The sequence below is a fragment of the Triturus cristatus genome, chromosome 5_1, assembly GCF_964204655.1.
Source record: "Triturus cristatus chromosome 5_1, aTriCri1.1, whole genome shotgun sequence".
Classification (NCBI taxonomy): domain Eukaryota; kingdom Metazoa; phylum Chordata; class Amphibia; order Caudata; family Salamandridae; genus Triturus; species Triturus cristatus.
Window position 1 is genome coordinate 678,374,033 of NC_140587.1, and position 20,996 is coordinate 678,395,028.

Genomic DNA, 20,996 nt, shown 5'->3' on the forward strand with positions numbered 1-20,996 from the left:
TGTCGCTCATCTTTGTTCTCCTATCCATTCTTCCATCCAAAGACCCCCTTCTTGCATTTACCTTCTGACACAGTCAGAATAAAACTTGCACAAACTCAACAATTTATGCAAGATAAAGTAAAGAAATACAAGTAGTAAAAAGCAGACATGTTGCCATCTAAACATGGTGGGAGTGTGCTCCCAATAACAAAATTAAACATGGCAGAAGGTGTCTGTTTTGCAGTTATAGTGTAAATATTTTGTTGTTGTTTTGAAGTTCCACCATGGCCACCACGTTTATAGCCAATGTGTTGGCTGTAGTGGAGTGGTAAAATAATGATACACTATGCAAAACAGCATTCCATAATGGTCACCTGGTTTAGAGGAAATTACCATGTTGGATACAGCACACTGGACATGAAATGAGTAGCAAGCAAGGGACCCTTTAGCATTTCTTGGAGAGCAGTAGTATCTGCTTAAGAAAAAAACAAATGTTAAGAGAAGCAAATTTTAAAATGTGGAAATTGAAAACTAAAGGACAGGCCAACCAGCCCTGTCACTGAATCATATTTTGCGGATACGCATGTGTGCTCAGGAAATCCTGCCATTCGCAGGGCAAGGGAACCAGTTACTGATGTTGACTGAACTATTATAGCCTGCAGTACTCTGTCCTGTATACAAGCAGTGTGTATATGACACTCATCTTAAACAAAGGTTCTTGAAATGGTAAGAAACTGAAATATCACAAACATTTGCGCTCAAGCTATATTTCTTCTAAATGGAATCTCATCCACTAATGATCCAAATATATATTCAGAAATACATTTCTTTATTTTTGGAACAAATATACATTTCCTTCCTCAGTACATACCACCAACAATGTATAGATTACAATATTTACAAGTATATCAATATTATAAACAATTGTCGGAAGACCCACCTCCATACCTCAAACATAAACATAATTCACACCTTACACTCATTTGCAACAATTTGTACAGCGCGCATGGGCATCCCTTTGTCCCCAGATCACGAGATACATCTGCATCTCTTCTACACGACCGGCTCGTATCCTTGAATCACACAAAAAAATTATGCTAATAAATACAAAAGATGTTATTTAGGTTCCTCATTTTAAAACATATTTTCACCTTTCCATTACTTCGTTTTTATGACCATCAGAGGCTGGAGCCATAACATAAAGAGGATATGTAACCTATATTATATCCTCCTGCAGAAGTCTTTATCATTCCATTTAAACCTCACAGTTAGCTAGGTCTCCATCAACACTCCATGTTTTGCTACAATTCCTCTTCTGTGCACCCCAACGTACATGCTTGTGTTTCGCTCACTTTATCAATTAGTCACTATGACCAGGATCCAATGCTTGTTCTGCAATTGTTCAAGTTAAAATGCATGCTTGAGAACCAAGAGATATTTGCTGTTAGTGTTCCATGATATATTTTCTACTTACTTTTGCTTTATTTCACAGTATCCCACCTGTGGCACCATGGTTTGTGGATGGATGCTTGGGGGGGGGGGGACATGAGTTCTGTTATATAATGTATATTGCCCTACAATTGGCCAATCATTGCAGACAATTTGATCACTTTTTTTCTGAATATATGAGGTTTAATCCTGCATCACAATTTACTGTAAACCTGATCCTTTAAGCATAGCCCTTAGGGATGAAAATTAAAGTACTAATGGAAAAGGGCAGCTTTTGCCTCAACTTAAAAAAAATATATATATATTTTCCATTTTGCATCATACGATATCAAAAAACATGAGAGCTCACTGTCACAGTTTTGTCAGGATGCAAATAGTCCAATTCGGAAAAGGAAAGAGGAGAAAGCAAAAAATAAAAAAACATAATCAAAAGCATTGCTCTGCATGTACAGTCACCACAAAAGAATACCAAACTCCATCTCAGAAGTTGCTTGTAGCTGTCCCAACATCTCCCCAATCTCTACGATGTCGTGCGGCATAACCATCATGTTTCCAGTGTATAGATTTGCAGGTCCATTTCTAGGGGTCCCAATAAGATATCCTATCTAACCCAGCAGTGTCGTTAACCCACCCTGGTAGGGACTCTACCCTGCTCAATTGGTGTGGAAGGGGGCAGTCGCTTCATGGCCCCATAGTTCTTGAGTGGGCCCCAGATATCTGTAGGCCGTGAGGAGAGTGGCAAAGTACTGGCATATAAATCTCTATTTGTGTTGCAGTATTTTAAGCTGTTCTGCCAATTTTTAAATGTAGGAGCAGCTTTACGCCCCCAATGTATGGCAATTTCTCTTTTCGCCAGCAATAAACTGAGAGCGACAAATCTCCGGACGTTTTTTGGAAAATTGGCCACATAACCCAATAGAGCCACCTCTGGTGTAGGAACCACGTCTAGCTCTACCATGTCCCCGAGTGCCTTGTGTACTTCTTCCCAGTTAGCTCGTATCTTTATGCATGTCCAAGTTAGGTGTGCAAAGTCTGCCTGCGGGGCCAGGCATTATAAGTAGTTGTGTGGTCTGGTCGGATCTAATCTGTGAGTCTTCGCTGGAGTCACATACAGTCTGTGTAGAAATTTGAAATTAATTAGCTTATGGCGGCTGTTTAGGGAAACCGTTTTTGTCAGGGAACAACATTTAACTCACTGTTCATCAAGAATGGGATGTCCCAGGTCCTCCTCCCAGGCCCTATGGATTTTATCATCAGTAACTGTGATTATAGCTAAGCATTTGTGGAATAGTTTAGAAATAAGGTACGCACCCTTGGCATTCTCTATCGTCATCGTGAGTGGGGCAAGCAAATCTTGTTCTAGAGGGAAACTGGGCAAAGTCGCACTTAGAGCCGAGCGTACCCAGTCAATGACAAATCTGTCCATAAAAGTGGCAGAGTGGAAACGCTACTCTTCTGTCAATTGAAAGACATGCCCACTCGGAAACAGGTCTCCAAACTTTATAATGTCAAATTTGGCTAATGTACGCTGCACTGATTTCTCCCCCATGATCTGGATCCAGCGATTATTAGGGATAGGAATAGCTGAGGTATATAATAAGGGGGTGCCAGCGATGTGCAGCAGCTTGTCCCAATCCCAACTAGTGGTGGAGACCGTTTGGATATCTTTGGGGTCCCTGGCCAAGCCCTTGGCAACACAGTGTGCAAGGCATCAGGTAGGACCAAGTCTGCCTCAGGTAAGGAATTCTAGCCTGGCAAAATTCCTGCACATCGTTGGGTGAGTCGAAGATGCGTGACTTGCCGTTAATGTGCACCCGTAGCCGCGCCGGATAGAACATGCCATATTTGAGACCTAAATTCCTGAGGGTGGCCTTAACACTGGTGTATTTAGGTCTAGCCTCCTGCACCATAACTGTGAAGTCCGGGTACAGGGCTAGCCTGGACCCATGCCAAGTCGTATCACCCCGCTCTCTGGCCAGTCGCAGGGCAGTGTCCCGTTCTCGATAGTTGATAATTCGGGCAAGGATGGGTCAGGGCGGGCAGCCAGGATTAGGGCGCGGGCCCAGGGTGTGGTGAACGCGTTCCAATATGAAGCCAGGAATGAAGGCCTCTCTGCCGAAGAGGTCTATGAGTACAGTTTTGACGAAGGTTTCCATGCGGCCAGTGTTCGTGGATTCTGGCACCCCTAAAATACGTATGTTGTTGCGTCGGTTGCGTGCCTCTAAATCCTCGTTTTTAATAGCGACCTTCTTCAAAATGCGCTCCACCCGTTCTATGCACTTTAGAGACTGTGCCGACCTCTCTTCAGTGTCCGAAATCCTGGCTTCTGCCACGTCAAGCCGCTTGTCGTGCACCTCTATTTTTGCACCTAGACCCTCCAGTTGTTTGCCAAGCGCATCGAATTTACCATCCTGTGCTCTAAAGCCAGCCCTCATTTCCTTCGACAGTGAGTCAGCAACGGCAGAGGACTCTCCTCCCGGGCCCGCATCCTGCCCACCCTTCGCCATGTGTGGGCCAGCATCCTGTGCTTTTTCTGTGAGTTTTTTCGAATGGCAGGACCCTTTGCTTAGGGTCTTTACAGCCCATGCCGCTGCGTGAGATAGAGTGGATGGCCATGCCAGTGGCACCGTGTGTGGGGGCCGAAGTTGAGTTGCGGAGGTATCTGGGCTATCTAGCAAAGGGGCCCTAAGGACAGGCCCAGTATCTTGGCCCTGTGGGCGGTTGTTCAATGGGGGCAGAGGCAGCGAAATCTAGGGCACAGTTGCCTGGGGTGCCACAACAGTATAGTAGAAATGGTATGAGTGCGCCTGCCGATGTGCCGCAGCTGTGCACAAGGTGGTATGAAACAATCTCCTGCACGTGTTTCATCAGGTGAAGGCCATGGTGTTGAAGTTGCCACTAGGCGGAGGGCCAACGAGGTTCAGCAGGTGCATGCCCTGGGGGAGGGGGGGAGGGGGAGGGGAGGGCAGACAGATCAGTCAACTCTGCGTGTGGGGGAGGCCGGGCGCAGCGCACGGCTAGGTCAGCCACTCGCCTCCCCCAATGCACAAACACGCAGCCGGGCGGCTGCCTCCCAGGCCTTCCCACGGGCCCTGTCCCCGCGGGGCCTCAGGGAGTATCAGGAGCGCACAGGGTTTTTTCTGCTCACCGCGGTTGAGGAGGATAGCGAGGTGGGGGAGGGAGGGAGTCTCCAGTGGCCTGCGCCCAGCACACCTACCGCGTTCTTCGCCCGAGCGGGCCATGGTGGTGTAACACCAGGATCAAGGAGGCCCGGGCCCACGTCGGTCTCTCGTCCGTCTGCTGGACTGTGATGGTGCCTCCCCCTCAGCGGGATCCGACCTGTTTTCGCCACAAACCGGCTCTACCCCCGCATTTTTGGAGCCTTCCCCAAGCTCCTCATCGCCGCCGCAGGAGGCAGGTGCTGCGTAGCTGGGACCAGCGGCTCGTTAGTAGGGGATAATTCGGATGTGCTGGGTGTTTCAGCGGAGCTTCAGTGCCGCGTGGCCATGTTAGTCGGCAGCCTGACCACACCCCTGCTTTTCTCTCAACTTAGACATAATTATTTGTCTCTTATATTTATATTGGAACACAAGACCTCCACAATTTTGAACTCCTTCAGTTAATTTTGTTTAAGCCAAGAGTTTTCTTTTATGATGCCTACCTGCAAAATATCTATCTTTTTCACTGCAGTCGTTATGATCACACCACTACTAGGTCAGTCTTAGATGGAAGAGTGGGTGTAACTGGCAGCTTAAGTGCCTGAGCAGGCCAATGGATCCCTGCACTCAGTGGGCACTAAGTTGGGGGCTGCCATGTGACAGCGTTCACCAGTGGAAGTCGGTAATCCGGCTCAGACTTGCAGAGCCAAAGAAACCATACTTTATTGATTCAGAGTGCGAGTCCACCCCAGCCCCTACTTTTGAAGGATTAATAAAGCATCCATAGGTAACCTGTTCAGTATGCCAGTGCAGAGGCCATGTGGTCATTTCTTAACACATTAGATATTTTGCCACGGAAGGCACCTAGCTTTTTCTTTCGGAAACTGGAGAGAGTTGTGTCTGACACAGTTCCTGTACACCAAGCAAGAATAATGCTGGTGCAGAGAGCAGCTGTGGACGATAAAGGGTCAGAGAGAGGAAGCAGTTCACAGGAGAATATAGAAGGGTGGCTCATTGTATTTCGCTGACCGGAAGGCGCAGTGGGGTCAAGTCAAGAGTCTCCACCGAGGTGCTTAAAATGCCCCCTTGAGGCGTGGGCCCGATCTGTAGGAGGAATCCTCCAACCAGAAAAACAGAAGCTGAATCAACTCGGAGAGCCATGAGACGTACATGGTTGACCCTGACGCCACTGATACTTGACATGATAAAACCATTGCAGAACCAGATCTGGACTCTAAATCCCCAAACAATGCAGAGTTCTCAAACAAACATTAGCTGGAAATTACCACCAATCTGTAGATGCAGGATGAAAATGTTTGTTCTGTAACACATACTCTATTCTTGTTACTCAGAACAGATCTCATCAGAACAGCTAATGAGAGGTTTCTTTAGGAAACTGTAAGCACTTGGACAGGACATGTGCAATAAGTTGAGAGCGGGACCTTTTTACAGCAAGGTAGCTGCAACACCAGAGGTTTATACAAAAAAAAGATATGAAGAAGTATGCCAAGCTGCAATAAGGGAATTGCCAGAGAGTTTCACGCATACCAACACCCCCTGGCTTATGGCAAGAATTTTGGATATGGCAGATAAGTTTGCCTGGGCACAAAGAGCTGTCTGATTTTTACGTAATGTGAATTGTGCAATATCGGCCCCAATTTGGGAGTTTTGTCGGCATCAGCTGTTTGTGATCCTTTCATTAAGAAAATGTCATAATTTGTGGGAACATGTACTACCATAGAAAAGGTGCAATTGCTTCAGACGAAAGTCTTTGGACAGAAAGTATTCAACAAGGACTGTCTGCAATCTGTTATGGTGGTGTTCTGTGATAAAAGCTCTGCCAAAAGCAAGGTACAATGAAGTGTGCTGCTGAAGATGGACAGCTTTTCACAATTATGGTACATAAATCATTTGGGAGTTACCAATCTAGGACTTTGAGCTATGTCATGGAGTTGAGCAGGTAGTAGATTGGTGCACTCAGTATTCCATGGACCTGAGAGATCTTGCAAGTACAGCGGCTCAGTGGCATATGAATCTTTTAATCTCACAGTTCATCAGACATATGGTCAGATTTTTTAATGGCACAGACTTGTTTTTTAACCTTCTGAAAGTGAGGGTCAAGTTAAGAATAACTCTTTCCTGTTTTTCTGGATGGCCTTCAGACCCTGATGCTAGTCAGGAGGCAGAGGGCTGAATTGATTTGAATAATAATGAAGTGGACACTGCAGACCTGGTTTCTGAATATCCTTGAACTTTCCAGAGCCTCTTCCATCCTTCCTTCATTGGATACTGATCTTCTGAGGAATCCTGAGGTTTATGTTCATCTTCTGGAAGAAGGTCGGCTGCTGTTAGTTTTGTGAAGTATTTCTGTCTTCAGGGTAGAGTCTCAGTAAGGTATCTTTGCTGCCTGGTCCCCTTATGAGTTCTAGGACAGCCTAGTGCATCTAATGTAACTAGGTTTTGAAAAGGGATGCACATTTCACATCTGCAGGTGTAGTGCGTTTTTATTTCTGAGTTAGCTTAAGAGAAAAATCCAACAGCAATGTTGTTCCATTCAGCCCTCTGCAGAGCAGACATGTATAGACAGGGCACCACTAGGAGAACATCGCCTGGTGTGCAAGTTATGATAAGAGGGTCAAGCAGTAAGTTACTCCCCAGCATAGGTGCTCGTCCTTCTTGGATGTTTACCAGAAGTTCTGTTTGTTTTAAAATGGCCAGACAGCAATCAAATATCAGTTAAAGAATAGGGTGGACCCGAAGACGAAACTTAGGAGGGCCTGGGAAGGGGACCTTGAGGACTTGGCCGAGGAGGACTGGCAGGATGCATTATCATCGCCCAGGGAGGCTGGTGCAGTTAAAAATCCTTTTCCAACAGATTTGTTGCAAACCTCGTATGATCCTCTACTCTCAACCTGTCCTGATCCATAATTAATATGTCCTCCAAATATATAATCAGAAGTATTCCACTAGCCCTCAAAAACGCTACTACTGGGCGAAGCATCTTGGTGAAACACCAAGGGGCCAAGGATAGTCCGAAGGGGAGACAAACTTCCACAGCTTTCCTGCCCACCTGAATCTTCGGAATCTCTGATGTTCCTTCTAAATTGGAATTGTCAAGTAAGTGTCTTTCAAGTCTAAACGCGTCATCCAGTCACCTGACAGTAACGCATCCCTCAGCATATGCATTCCTTCCATCTTGAAATGATAGTACTCCACCCAATCGTTCAGTTGTTTTAAGTTTATGACCAGTCTCATTCCTTTCCCTTTCTTTTCCACAAGGAAAATATTGCTCACAAAACCTGGTCGGCTGGTCATTTCCTCTACAATGGCTCCTTTCTTTTCTAGTTCCCTTACTTCTGTATCTACCAATTCTGTTAACGATACATCAAATCTTATCATCTCTGGATGCCGATATTGTATCGGCTCCTCTACAAAAGCTATATGGTACGCCATGACCGTCTGAAGAACCCACGGGTCCTTTCTTATCACAGTTCAATTCTGATAAAATTGAGCAAGTCTGCCACCCAACTTTACTTGGATTACAAAAGGGCCTTGGCTTACCTGTTCCCCTGGTTCGTCTATTTCCTCTGACCCCAGCTCTTTGTCTTAGTGGCAAAAAGTTTCCTGGTTGGTATCCTCTCTGGGTCTGGTATTGATAGGGTCTGATCCCTCTTGAAAAAGAGGTCCTTATGATTCCTTGTCCACAGCCGGGGAATCTACCTAGTATTCGTCCGGCTCCACCAAAAACACGGCATCAAAAACCTTTTTCATCTCTTTGATACTTCTGCAAGGAGCTGAATGCTTCGACATACTTGGACATCTCTTTAATAAATGTCTCACCAAATAACATTTCATTGGCCTCCATGCCACCTTCATTATTAGTCAATTCTGCTAATTTTGCATCTATTTTAAGAAGGATCCCCTTCCTTCTCTCCACTGAAATAGCAGTGTTTGGCTTATCCAGCAAACAGACTGGTCCCTGAACCCACTCGCTCAATTCCTCCACATCCAAGTCCTTTTTATTTCCCACATAAGCCTTTTCGGCCATGTCAAAAAATGTTGAGAGTTGTCCTGTCACATCTAACAGCTTATCCTGGCACATTCTTCGACCTTTATCCAGGCCTTTTCTCAGATCACGACTACTTCTCCCAATGAATGCCAGAATCTTAACATCAAGATCGGGGGTCATTACTATTTTATTAGCCAAATTTGGACGTGGACACTCAGAGCGCAACCTCATCCTAACATCTTTCGGAATCTGCTTCCGCAGCCACATCTCAACATATTCCGCAACTTGCGGGACTCCATTCTGGAGAAAGAGGATGCTTCAGGAGCATTCAATCAAACATTGACTCTCCAAGAGGGTCAGTCACTGACCATGGCCATCCGCCTTATCACCATCCTTGTGGTCAATGGTCTTAACCTTCTCAACAATCTCTTCCTCAGACTCAAAGGAGGAACTTAACTCAATTTCCGCACTCCCTGACGAGTCATCACAAAGGATTGTAGTATGCCTTTTACTTCCTTTTGCTCTTGAGTCTGTCCTCAAAGGACACTTATAGTGGTCCCCTTGTGTGTTCTCGACACTACCGTGTTTCATATGACTACGAAAACCACCATCTGCCAAAGCAGTTTTAGATTTCTTCCTTTTAATTTAATCACTTTTCACATTTTTACGTTTTCTGCTAACTTTTCCTCCCTTTTTAATCATCGGTCCCTCACCAGCTGACCAAAAATGGTATTCATGTGAAGAGATACCCTTTATTTGTAAAAGTTAATCACATATTTACTCCATTCACTTATCTAAATCTGTGCCAAACTTATTTAACATATTGCCAATTCTCTCCTCAATCGAGATGTCTAACTCTCTATTAACATTCTCATCTGCCATGATAAAAATTAAATAATTCCGACTAAAACTCCAATTCTAAAGAAACAAGAATTATCTCTAATGAATGATACGTGCAAACCAATAAATGTGCATAGATAATTGAGCACCAACCTTATAAACAATAAATTTCCTCAATTTTATTTTCGCTCGATATCTGCTCCACAGATATTTCGCATAAAATAACCTCCTGACCTCTCACTTCCTAGTCGGATAAAAAATGCTCTTATTTTCCTTTTTTCCTGTAAGTTTCCGACGTAGTAAGTGACAGGACATGTACACGCACACAATAGACCCAGCGCGCTTGCGTCCCACGTCATCTCGCCCGAAAACGCAACGCAAACTGGCAGTCCGTTATCTCAACTTCACTCCAGATGGCCTCTTGAAAGTTTGACGTCTACTTGATTATGACGTGTTCCAATCTTATGCGTCTCGTGCCCCGCAACCGAAACACCACTAACGTTAAAGTTATTTATTTTAGATATTAATATCAATAATCCTTATCTTCCACTTTCATTCCTCACCCGGTGCGTGTTCAAAAACAATAAACAGTCGTGCTTTCGCAAATAGCCTGATGGAGCTTCTCCTGCCGCAAGCCGCTCCCTACCGCAGATATTTAAAACACACCCATAAAAGGTTTACACTGAGTTCTCACATAAAGCGCGAGAAAACATCCTATTATGTCTTCTCGCAGGCCATAACAGCTTCTCAAACATAATCAAATCAGTTTCACTTGATATCCATACACTTGCTTAGCGTATTAAAGTAAGATACGATGTTCGCTAAGTAAGTAACCAAAAAACCATTAACCCTGGCACACAGGTTGCAGCAGAAATGTTTCATAAAACATCCTTCCAAACATTCTCATAATTAAAAATCATTTGTTTATTCACAAGACAACAGGAGCGACAGCACACATAAACTTATCTGTGTGAGCAGCAGCAAAACAGAAGGAAGATGTCTGTTGGTACTAGCCCTTTGTTGTACTTGGAATTTTGTCATAATTCTAAATTTAGAGGTGCTGGTGTGGGTGGCGCACTAAAGGAGATTGCAATAATCTTAGCCTCCGGTCTTGACATAAAATCCCAGACTGCCATTGCGCTCGGTTGTTATGTGAGGGCACTGCCACCGTCAATGTACGAGAGGGGAGACCTCGGAGGGCAATAGCTGCTTGCAAGGATGAGGGAATCCATTTTGAGGATTTTCAATCAATTGCTTGGCTAGGGCTCTGCTGGAGGGGATTAGTGTTCTATTTGGTCGAACTGTGAGGATGAATGTACAGATCTTAAGGTAGCTGTCTCCCCTGCATTGTTTTACAAACCAATCAAAACATCAATGCCAAGCACTCAAATTGTGCTGACTAGTTTCCAAGTGATCAGACCTCATAGCATGGTTTTACAGGTTCCCAGGTTGCCAGATTGCACAGTGGGGCCATCTTTTCCACCAGGCGTGCAACACCCATTGGGCTCAAGGGGCTTCAGCCCCCCCCCCCCCATACTCCCCCCTTTCCCCTCACCCGTCCTGTGTGTCAGTCTGGGCTGAGACAGCTTCCCGGGCACACACACACACAGACAGTTTTTGAGCTGCCAGCCGCACCCGAGTACTTCACAGGTCTTTAAAAAGACCATTCACTTGTTAACGAGGCTTTGTTGTTTTTTTCACCCCTTCCTAATAGACTGCTGGCAGTGTCTACAGGACCCCCCTGTGCTCAGTGGCCTAATCACTGAAACGTAAAGATGCTGGAGGGAGACTGGGAGAACTTACTGTGCAGCCATGGGGAGAAGGGAGCTAGAAGCAATACCAGTGCTGGGTTTAGTTGCTTATGTCACGAGCCACGAGCTTGCCCTTCCTGCTTGGACGTAGTTTGTGGCAGTTACTTTTTGGCCATTGGCTCTGCCAGTTGTATTTAAGGTTTCTTAAATAAACTTTAGCCTTGAAATATCTTTTCACACAGCCACGACAACCTGTCTGATCTTGGGGGAATTGCTACACACGCCGTTCCCCGAGTACTGAAAGTAAATTAGCGCTGCTAGAAGCTCTTAAGGTTGGCAGGAGGTGTTACATACAAATTGTGATTCATTTGGGAGTGTTACCAACACACAGGCGCGCGCCCCCAAGAGGGTCTAAGATTATTTATAGAAATGTTCTCAGCCACATAACGCTACACTCACAGCGAGAATAAATACATCTCCCCACAACATCCGGCAATCGAAAGAAGCAGCCACCCCGCCGGCCCTTTCTGCTTAGAAGCCCTCGCCCTGCCTCTCTCGCATTGTGTGTGGGGATGGGGAGATCTGAATTATAGGTATGTTGACTCTCGCCCGGGAGTGCGTCCAACGCGACGCCCCTCTCAGGAGAGACACCCGCCTCCCCCCAGCAGCCGTCTACTCAGGAACCACCTGAGTGATTCACGGCATTGTGTGGGAAGGAGAGGCACTTGGCGAAGTTTAGGCTAACAAGTGTCCTGACAGTGCTTTGTTACCACCCTTGGCCGTGGTAAACGGCAAGTTCATTGAGTTGTTGTAGAATGTGCAGCTGTCCAGTGTAAATGAAACAGCAGCATGACGCGTGATGTTCACGGTCTTGTGCACTTGCAGCGCGGCAACATTTGCTAGTATTTTGCTGTTTCTAAATATAAATACAGACAAAGGAAATATTAATTTCCGTCTGTATTTTCATGTAAAAATCTGTAAAAACTGAAAACCGGGAGCCCTATTTATAAGGTAGACCCTTATAAAATGAGTTTTATATGCCCTGGGTTAAGTGAACTTTCACATTTCACTCCCCACATTGTGATAAAGTGCTGCCCAAATTCGACTTTGGTGCTAGGAGCCCTGTGGAGGGAGGATATGCAATATTTTCCTTAAAGGCTCTCCTAGTTGTCCCATGGGGTGGGGTCCTGTACATATAAGCAAAATACATATAAAATACATTTTTGTAAGTCCTGGTGCTGGAAAAATGGCCCAAGTAATTTTTCCCATTGCAAATCCCCTGCTACATAGGTTAACATGGTAGGAAGTTATTAACTAATAACTCTTGATAGGAGAGGGCTAGAAGTACCACTCAAAGACTTCCCCGAATGGTATTAATAAACTCAAGAAAATGATATGGTTGAATTTCTCCTAAAGTGTACATATAATACGTTATAAGCCTTTTTTGTTTGTAAGTCGTCCAGATTCAGCCTTCCAGTATTCTTTCCTGATTGGTCAGAGTTAAGTGGATTAGCCAGGCTGCCTTGAAGAGGTGATAAAGAGTCCCTGGGGTTAACCAGTTCTGCTGGGAGGGCAGTGTGCTGCTACACTGGATTGCCAGAGCAGGGGAAGGAGTCGTAAACCATGGTCTTCAAAGAGAAGAGGAGGCCTTAGTGTAATTTACGACTCTTAACTTTTCACCTCAGCCAGAGCTAGGCTTATGGAAGGAATGCACAGATGCAAGTGGGAGTGTTTATGGAAAGTAAGCCATCCAAGGGGTGTGTTTAGCCAGCTCTTACCTCCCTGCTGGAAAATCAGCCATTATGAATTTGGAGGATTTGGTGCACTCTGGGACAAAATAATCCCACACTCTACAGGATGTGGTCATATTTTTGGGGAGTTGCCCTGCTTGCATTGGTTAGCAGTGACCTCCTGCTTGACCCAGAGAACTTGGAATAAGTATTTGAGAGGGGCAGAGCCTCTCAGATCTGCTGCTTAAAACTTAAGGAAGCAAGACGTTGCAATGCTGAGAAGTTGGGGTGCAAAGTTCTAAGGCCTGTCCTCTGAAGACTGCACCAGCTGAAACTACAGCCCTGTGGATTACCTTGCTGCAAAAGAACTAAAGAGTGGACTCCCTGCAAGCTACAGGTTAACAGATCTCACCTGGACCATCACCACCAAGGATCCTCAACCTGGAGAACACCAGTGGATTTATAAGGGATTTGTCCAAGTGGATTGTGGGAACTGAAGTCCTCTATTTCCAAGGACCATCTTGGAGCTTCCAGACTCTTGGAGTGCATTTGAGACACTTTGGGACCCCTCGAGGAACTTCAGAAAGAAGTTTGGAGAACTTTGGAGCCACTTTGGACAAAAAGCTACATAGAGGAACTGACTCAACGTGGCCAGCCAAGCCATCCAGGTTCGTCCCGCTAAAAGCTCCGTAGGTCCAACAGCCAGAGTTTGACCGGGAGTAGAAGATATCCAAGACCGGCGAACCCTCGCCGAATCCGGCCTGGTGAAGAGCATCGAGGGACCCCGCGAGAAAAAGCTCCGTAAAAGTTTCTAAGTCCAAACGAAGAAAAGGTGACCGTGGGCAACCGCGAAAGCCAAGCCGCCTGCCTTCAACTGGATCCTGGGTTCTCCCCACTGGAACGCTCTGGAGGTCGGACTTCCATAAGTTTGACCGGGAGCTCATCGCAAGGCTATCCGGCGAACCCTCGCCGATTCCGGACTGGCTGAGAGCTTCAAGGGACCCCGGGAAGAAAACCTCCAGAAAAGATTCTAAGTCTGAAGGTAAAAACTGTGACCGGGACCTACCGCGAGTTGTAGCCACTCAGGTCTCCATCGCGGTCGGCCTGAAACTTTGACTTTGAGCCGGTCTATCGTGACCAGATATCCCAATAAGGCGCTATATGTTTCTGAGTGCTATATAATGCTAAATCTTTGAAAATCCATATCTCCGGTTCCCTACATTGGATTTTTGTCATTTTGTTGTCATTTTAAACATAATCAACTTTCCAACAATGGCAATCTAGTAATTTGAAATACTTAAGTTTCTTAGTCATTAAAGGTTTGAAAAACATGGTTCCAGACAACCTCCAGCCACTTGCATCTAGATGGACAGTGACTTTACTCCATGGTCGTGACTATAGCCCTCTATAGGCCAGAGTACAAATAATCAAATTGCTAGTTGCCTCATGCTACAGTTAGCTGCTGGGGACATTACCCCTCTTGTTTACACCTTTGGCACTGAAAACAATGCACAGTTGAATAAAGGACTTTGTTTTGTGGGGCAGAAAAGCTTTGCTCAAACTTTCAGAGCTTCATACTGCCACAACAGCAAGAGATCTACTACTGCCTGACGTACTCTTACCACTTGGTGTAATTGCTTTTATAGCTATCGTACTCCAATCATGACTGTAAAAATCCTCCGAAGTAGGCCACCATTGAAAGCACTTACTTTGGGGACATGATGGGTCTTACAAAAGACAGCTGCTCAGCCCAGCTTCCTTGATTTAACCTCCTCCCCCCTGTCAGAAACAATACTGGTCAACTGGAGTATGTCCCACAAAAGTTTCATGATGCATGCACAAATCCACAGCAGGGCACCTACATGTCACAATGTAGGGCTGGTAATTCGGCGTTGCATTTCTAAGTGGGAGGCATGGACACTATGCAGCATATCTAAACTTCCCAACCTGATGAACTGGGATATCCTAAAAGCTTTTGACAACTTATGTAACAAATATCACTTGCTGCTCTATCAGTGTTGGAAATTCCAACAACTGGTACACTGCTTAACTGGTGAGTCTGGATCTGGCCCCTTCCCAATCCTCGAATCCCCAATACTTGCATGACAAAATAGGGCAAATCAACTGGAGTGGTGCCTGGGTTATACAGTACACTGACATCCTCTTTACGCTTCATAGCAGAATCCAGAAACCACTAGGTAAAATGTACTAGATACAGAGTAAATAGGATAACTGGGTATTTTTATATACTACCCATGACCAGGAATTATGCAAGGCCTGTCTGAAATATACCTATTTTGAAATCCTAAACAACTGGTACTTGTCCCCCTTTGTGTTGTATAGGGAGAAGTTGAGCACAAATGGTCTTTCCTGGAGATGTAATGCCCCACTGAACCACTGCACATATTATAGTCATGCACCAGACTGTGTAGTTACTGGCAGGGTTATGATAAATACTGCTTACCACCACAGACTGTTCATCCAATTCTTAGCGAGGGTTGCAATTTTACACAATTCTTCTGTTTATGATAAAACCACATCCTATCAGCAAAGATTGATGGGTACAGCACTATTCACTGCTAAAATCTGTATCGTTCAACATTGTCGGCTGGCAGATGTACCCAACCAAGATGAATGGATCTCAAAGCTTTTCTGAGTCACTACATACAAATGCCTCAAATATCTGTTGTAGTATCAGACTAATCTTTTTGACCAGATATGAGGTCTTTGTCTGGAATACTGTGGTCTGCCTTACCCCTGATATCGCAGCTACTTGTACATTATTGCGGGGCACGGCAAAGCTTTAACCCCTATGGCTCCACCTGTCGTGACATTTTTTCTGTTCTTACCAATGATTGAGTTGTATCCTGTTCCCTGGAGCATGGCACAAGATCACATAATAACACTCCCGGGTGTAGAGTCTTTGACGGGCATGTTGCTCAGGGTTCATGTTTAGCATGTCATGATTTCATCATTTTATTGTACCACCTCCCCAGGGATTTGCAGGTTTGCCCCTCCCCAGCCACACACGCAATTTTCCCTTTGGTTACCCTTCTTTCTCTCGTAGGGGATTTCCATTATAGTCATAGGCACTAAATAGTTCCACCCATGGGTGGGGACCCCGGAGCAGTTATTCAATATATCTTCTTAAGTGTGGAGTTTCCCCTTTCTTCAGGAAGGCCTTCAAAGACACTTAAGAAAGAGACAGATTATGCAGTATATATACCTAGGCTACAATGGCCAAATTCTTCATCATGAAGACCAAAAAAGGGTCAGAATAAGGTATTTTATGATAATTTGGGATGCTTTGTAAACCGCATAAATATCCTTCACAAACCCTTTTTAGGTCTTGCCTGACCCAGCGCATGCGCTGGTCTGGCGAGACTTATTGAGAGGGCTCCAAAAAGTGCTACCACTGCTTTGATGTTTGATCGCGATCACTTTCACGGTCGCACGGCCGCGTGGCATAGCCAATAGGTCTCGCTTTTGGGACCTTATAAGTATTTAGTTATGCAACTGTTGCATGGCTAAACACTTATAAGGTCCCAAAGGCGAGACCTATTGGCTATGCCAATGCTTGTTTATGATAGAGATAAAGGAGAACAGGACAGACCAGACTCTTAGGCTGTCATTATATGGTGAAAAAAGAGACTGTGCCTTTAAGAACCCAGAGACCAACAGTATCCCTTCATGCAGAGCAGGTGGCAGTTGCTTCAGTTCTTTTTTCCGGCTCCTGCTGACAGGACCCTAGAGCATTGAGCTCAACCTCTTATATGTTTTTCTCTCTCAAAATGTTCTCAGAAATTGCTAAATATCCGCTATGCTCAGCGTTTTTCTTCTCTGCCTTCCCTTTTCTGTCGTTTATTTTTTTTTTTACAGAAAAGGGAGGTGTTTTGACAAATAAAATGCCTTAATTATTTGTCAAGTACCCTGAATGCAGTAGGAAAAAGGCCAAAACAGACTCTCACGAAGTCTGTATCATCTGCCTACCTTCAGCGCATCGGCCTGATGCCAGTCACATCTGCAAGACATTTTTGCGGCGCTCTTTAATAGAAAGAGAGAAAATTTGCCCTTAGGGATCTGAAGAGAGACGCAGCCAATAAACATAACCTACAAATGGAACCTCAGCATGGTGAAGGTCAGTCTTCCACCATGGTTCTTTCCTCAACCTCCAGAGGACGCTTAAGGTCTGAGAAGCGTTTTTTCAGCCAAAAACAACATCGGCCCCTGTCAACGGCGAGAGGATCGACGTCGAGGCAAGGTATGGCGCCGACTTGTTTGCCGTTAAGAGCTGGCTAAATGTCGAGGGAGCATCGCCGCTCGCCGTCGAGCCAACCCCAGTTGACAACGAAGGGGCATACACCATCTACTCACCAACAGCGTTCGACGTTGAGAAGTTTCTAGCCGTCAAGAAGTAGTGGTTCGACGTCGAGGGAAGTCGACGTCGAGGGATGCACTGACATCCATAAATCAGAATAGGCCGATGTCGAAGAGTTTTTCGACGTTAAAGAGAGTACAGGAGACAAGGAAAAAGAGGAGGATAATATATTCCTCTCTAAATTTACACTATTCAAGAGTGTATTCACCCTTTCTTGTTGAGCTGCCATCATCTCAGTCTCTGCCTCCACCTTTGTCACCTCCTCTACAGCCATTTCTGCCTCTACCGCCACTACCTTCACCAATAGCGCCTCCTCCTCCTTTAGCACTCCCTCCTCAGTAGCGCCTCTTCCAGTGTCTTCAATACCTCCACCTCTAAGGCCTAGACTGCACTCTTGATCACACCACCACTTTATCATTGTCACCATAGATCTAGGCGCTTTTCCACCTCTTCATAACATTCTCATCGTCGCCATTTGTTTTACCACACCAGATTAAGTTCACGATCTCATCGGCACCAAACTGATACTTCCTCCACTACTACAGGAAGATGTTCCCCAACTTTGACAGACTCCCCACATCTTCGTGTCTCCCTGTGGATGACATTACAGCCTTCCATGAGATGGAATCCGAGGAGCGACCAAGCTAAACATACCGATGTCTCATCCTACTCCTTCCACATCGGTCATTTTCGAAATGCTACTCAACGTACAGCCTTGTGACCTTTGCTTCCACTGGTTCCCAGCCTCCTTGCAATTGTCATTGAACACTTTTTGACGCCAGCCATAGTGAATTCTGCTCCATCCAAGCTTCAAAAGAAGTACCAACCTCCAGATCACGACCCTCTATGTCTCCGATCTTATCCTCCACCAGTAATTTTGGCCGCTAAAAATACCATTTCACTTCTCCAGCAACATCTTCTCTTCCAGATAAAGAGAGCAGACTACTGTATTCAGCAGGCTGCAAAGTCTGCAACACAGTAGCTGCATCTATGAAGGCAGCCAGCGCTCTTGGGCAGATATGATTTGGCCCTGTGGAATTCTAGCCAGCATTTTGCTGAACATCTTCCGAGAGATAAGAGAGAGGAATTCATAGAAATCGCCATTGAAGGCACAATGGTCTCGAATGAAATCATTAGCTCTGCAGTGTATTCTTCGTTACTAGCTGCTCATGCCTACCATCAGAGATTGACTATAAGAAGACATTCTTGGCTCTGGTTGACATCCCTCAAACTGGAGGGGCAGCATCGTATTTAGAGCTTGCCATTCTCAGGCTCGGCGCCCTTTAGAAGTCATGCGGACCACCAAACGGCAGGAATGGAAACTGAAATGGACACTCTAGAAGGTGTGGGTCTTGAAAACCCTAAAAATGAACAGAAATTATTCAAACCCTACCAACTTCGGTTCTGCCCACAGAGGGTTCTACCCCCTCACTGGATCACAGGAAGATCTAAGTAGTAATATCAAAGATCTTACCAACCTCAGTGAAAACAGACCAGAAGACGCTCTTCCCAAAAGCCTGGCCTAGGAGGGAAGCGGGCAACAGGAACCAAACCATGAGTCCCACCCTTCCCTCTCTCCTGTTATCCACTCTGGTAGGGGGAAGTATTTAGTATTACCTAGCAGAGTGGCAACGCATCACTAAAGACGCCTGGGTTCTGAATATTGTGCAAAATGTATATTGTCTTGGGTTTACCACCCCACCTCCATCCATTCCACCAAAGCCACCCACTTACCATCTCAGCTTGCTAAGGTTGGAAGTCAACACCCTTTTGCAGAAGAACACAGTGGAAGCCATTCCCCCACAGGCAATGGGGGAAGGGCATTTTCTCCATGTACTTTCTGGTAACAAGGAAGGACAAACACAAATTTAGACCCATTCTCGATCTCAAAATCACTAACAAATTGATTTGTCAGGAGAAGTTCCGGATGCTGCATTTGCATCAAATCTACCCCCAATTACACCAGGGAGATTTGCTTTGCTTCATCGACCTTCACAATACATACTTTGACATTCTCATCCCTGGGAACTCCATATAGTGCTTTCTTGCCTTTTGTGGGATCCTTTTGAGCCTATTCACAAAGCTTCCCTACAACACCTTTCTTGAAAAATAGCATTCCTTGTAGCAATAACATCAGCTTGGAGGGTTATCGAGATCCAAGAACTATGTTCTCATGAACCATACAGTTAATTTCATTTTAACAAAGTAGTTATGAGAACTTGCTCGAAATATCTCTCAAAAGTTGTTTCAGACTTCCATGTCAAGCAGACAAACTCATTGCCAACATTCTTTCAGAATTCCTCTCCTCCAGAGGAACGGACTCTCCCTTCCCTGGATGTAAGGAGAGCTCTGAAATTCTATCTTGACAAGACACCCGAAGATCTGACCAATTGCTTATCAACTACAGTCCAGTCCATCCAGGCTTAGCCAACTCCACGCAATCCATTTCACCATGGATAGTGTTTTGCATTTTTTTGTGCTAACAAAACACTCAACTAAACCTAAAGCACACTCCACTAGGGGGAAAGCGGTTACTGTGGCTTTACTACGCAATATCCCTATTCCAGATTTTGCAAAGCAGCTAACTGGAAATCAGTTCATACATTTACCAAGCACAACTTCCTAGATTCTGACACTAGAGCAGATGCTCAAGTTGGACAGGCTTCCCACAGAAATCTATTTGCTTAAGCTTCCCAGTTAATCCTCTCGGAGGCGCAACTAGAGTCAAATTTCGGGGGGGGGGGCTGAGCAAAAATTTCTAGGCAATAGGCAGAGTGGAGCTGCAGGGGCTCTTAGAAGGGGTGAAACAACAGCAAGGCCTCATTAACATGCAAATGGTCTTTTAAAGACCTGTAAAGTGCTCTGGTGCGGCTGCTTTTTTGCCCGGGAAGGTGTCTCATCCTGGGCTGCCACACACGATGGGGGGGCTGAAGCCCTTTGAGTCCAATGGGTGTTGCGCGCCTGAATCCTCTGTTTCCTCCACCACGCTATATGGGGATGGGCTAAGCTTCCCAGTTGATCCTCTGTTTCCTCCACCATGCTATATGGGGATGGACTTGCTACTCTGTTCAGTGTATGGCTATAGATTGAAATCCCCTACGAGAGAAGGAATAGTTTCATACCTGCAACTCCTGTTCTCCCATAGGGGAATCTCAATTACAGTCATAGGCAGCCCTCCCTCCTTCCCGGTGAAATGGACAGAGGTATTCATATGATCTAAATTGCCTTCAAAAAGAACTAAAGCAACTGCACCCTGCTGTGCATGATGGGATACTTGTGGGATACTGGTGGTCTCTGGCTACTTAAAGTCACAGTCTCTTTTTAGCCATATAATGACTGTCCTTCTCTCCTTCATCTCAATCATAAAAAGGGGTTTGTGAGGGATATTTATGCAGTTTGCAAATCATCTAAAATTATCTTCAAAAACCTTAGTCTGGTATTTTTTTGTCTTCATGATGATTAATGTGGCTATTGCAGCCTAGGTATAATGGCTGCATAATCTGTCTCTTAAGTGTCTTTGCAGGCCTTCCCAAAGAAAGGGGAAACTCCACACTTAAGAAGATAATTTGAAGAACTGCTCTGGGGTCCCCGAACATGGGCGGTACTATTGAGTGCCTATAACTGTAATAGAAATTCCCCTACGAGAGAACAGGAGCTACAGGTAAGAAACTATTCCATATTATTGTTCTTGAACTAATAGAT

General features: G+C 45.2%; 1 protein-coding gene across 7 annotated transcripts in view; it reads left to right on the forward strand.

Annotated features, from left to right (window-relative positions):
• The window catches only part of PCMTD1 (protein-L-isoaspartate (D-aspartate) O-methyltransferase domain containing 1), a 327,051-nt gene that overhangs the window by 17,567 nt on the left and 288,488 nt on the right, over window positions 1-20,996 (forward strand). For 2 of the 7 annotated variants that reach the window (XM_085605646.1, XM_085605642.1), the window contains exon 2: window positions 20,807-20,955. The exons of 4 other annotated variants lie outside the window; for them this stretch is intronic. The gene's annotated coding sequence lies outside the window, so the exon portion shown is untranslated. The remainder of the gene's footprint in view (window positions 1-20,806; window positions 20,956-20,996) is intronic. One more of the 7 variants, XM_085605643.1, reaches the window with a different exon arrangement.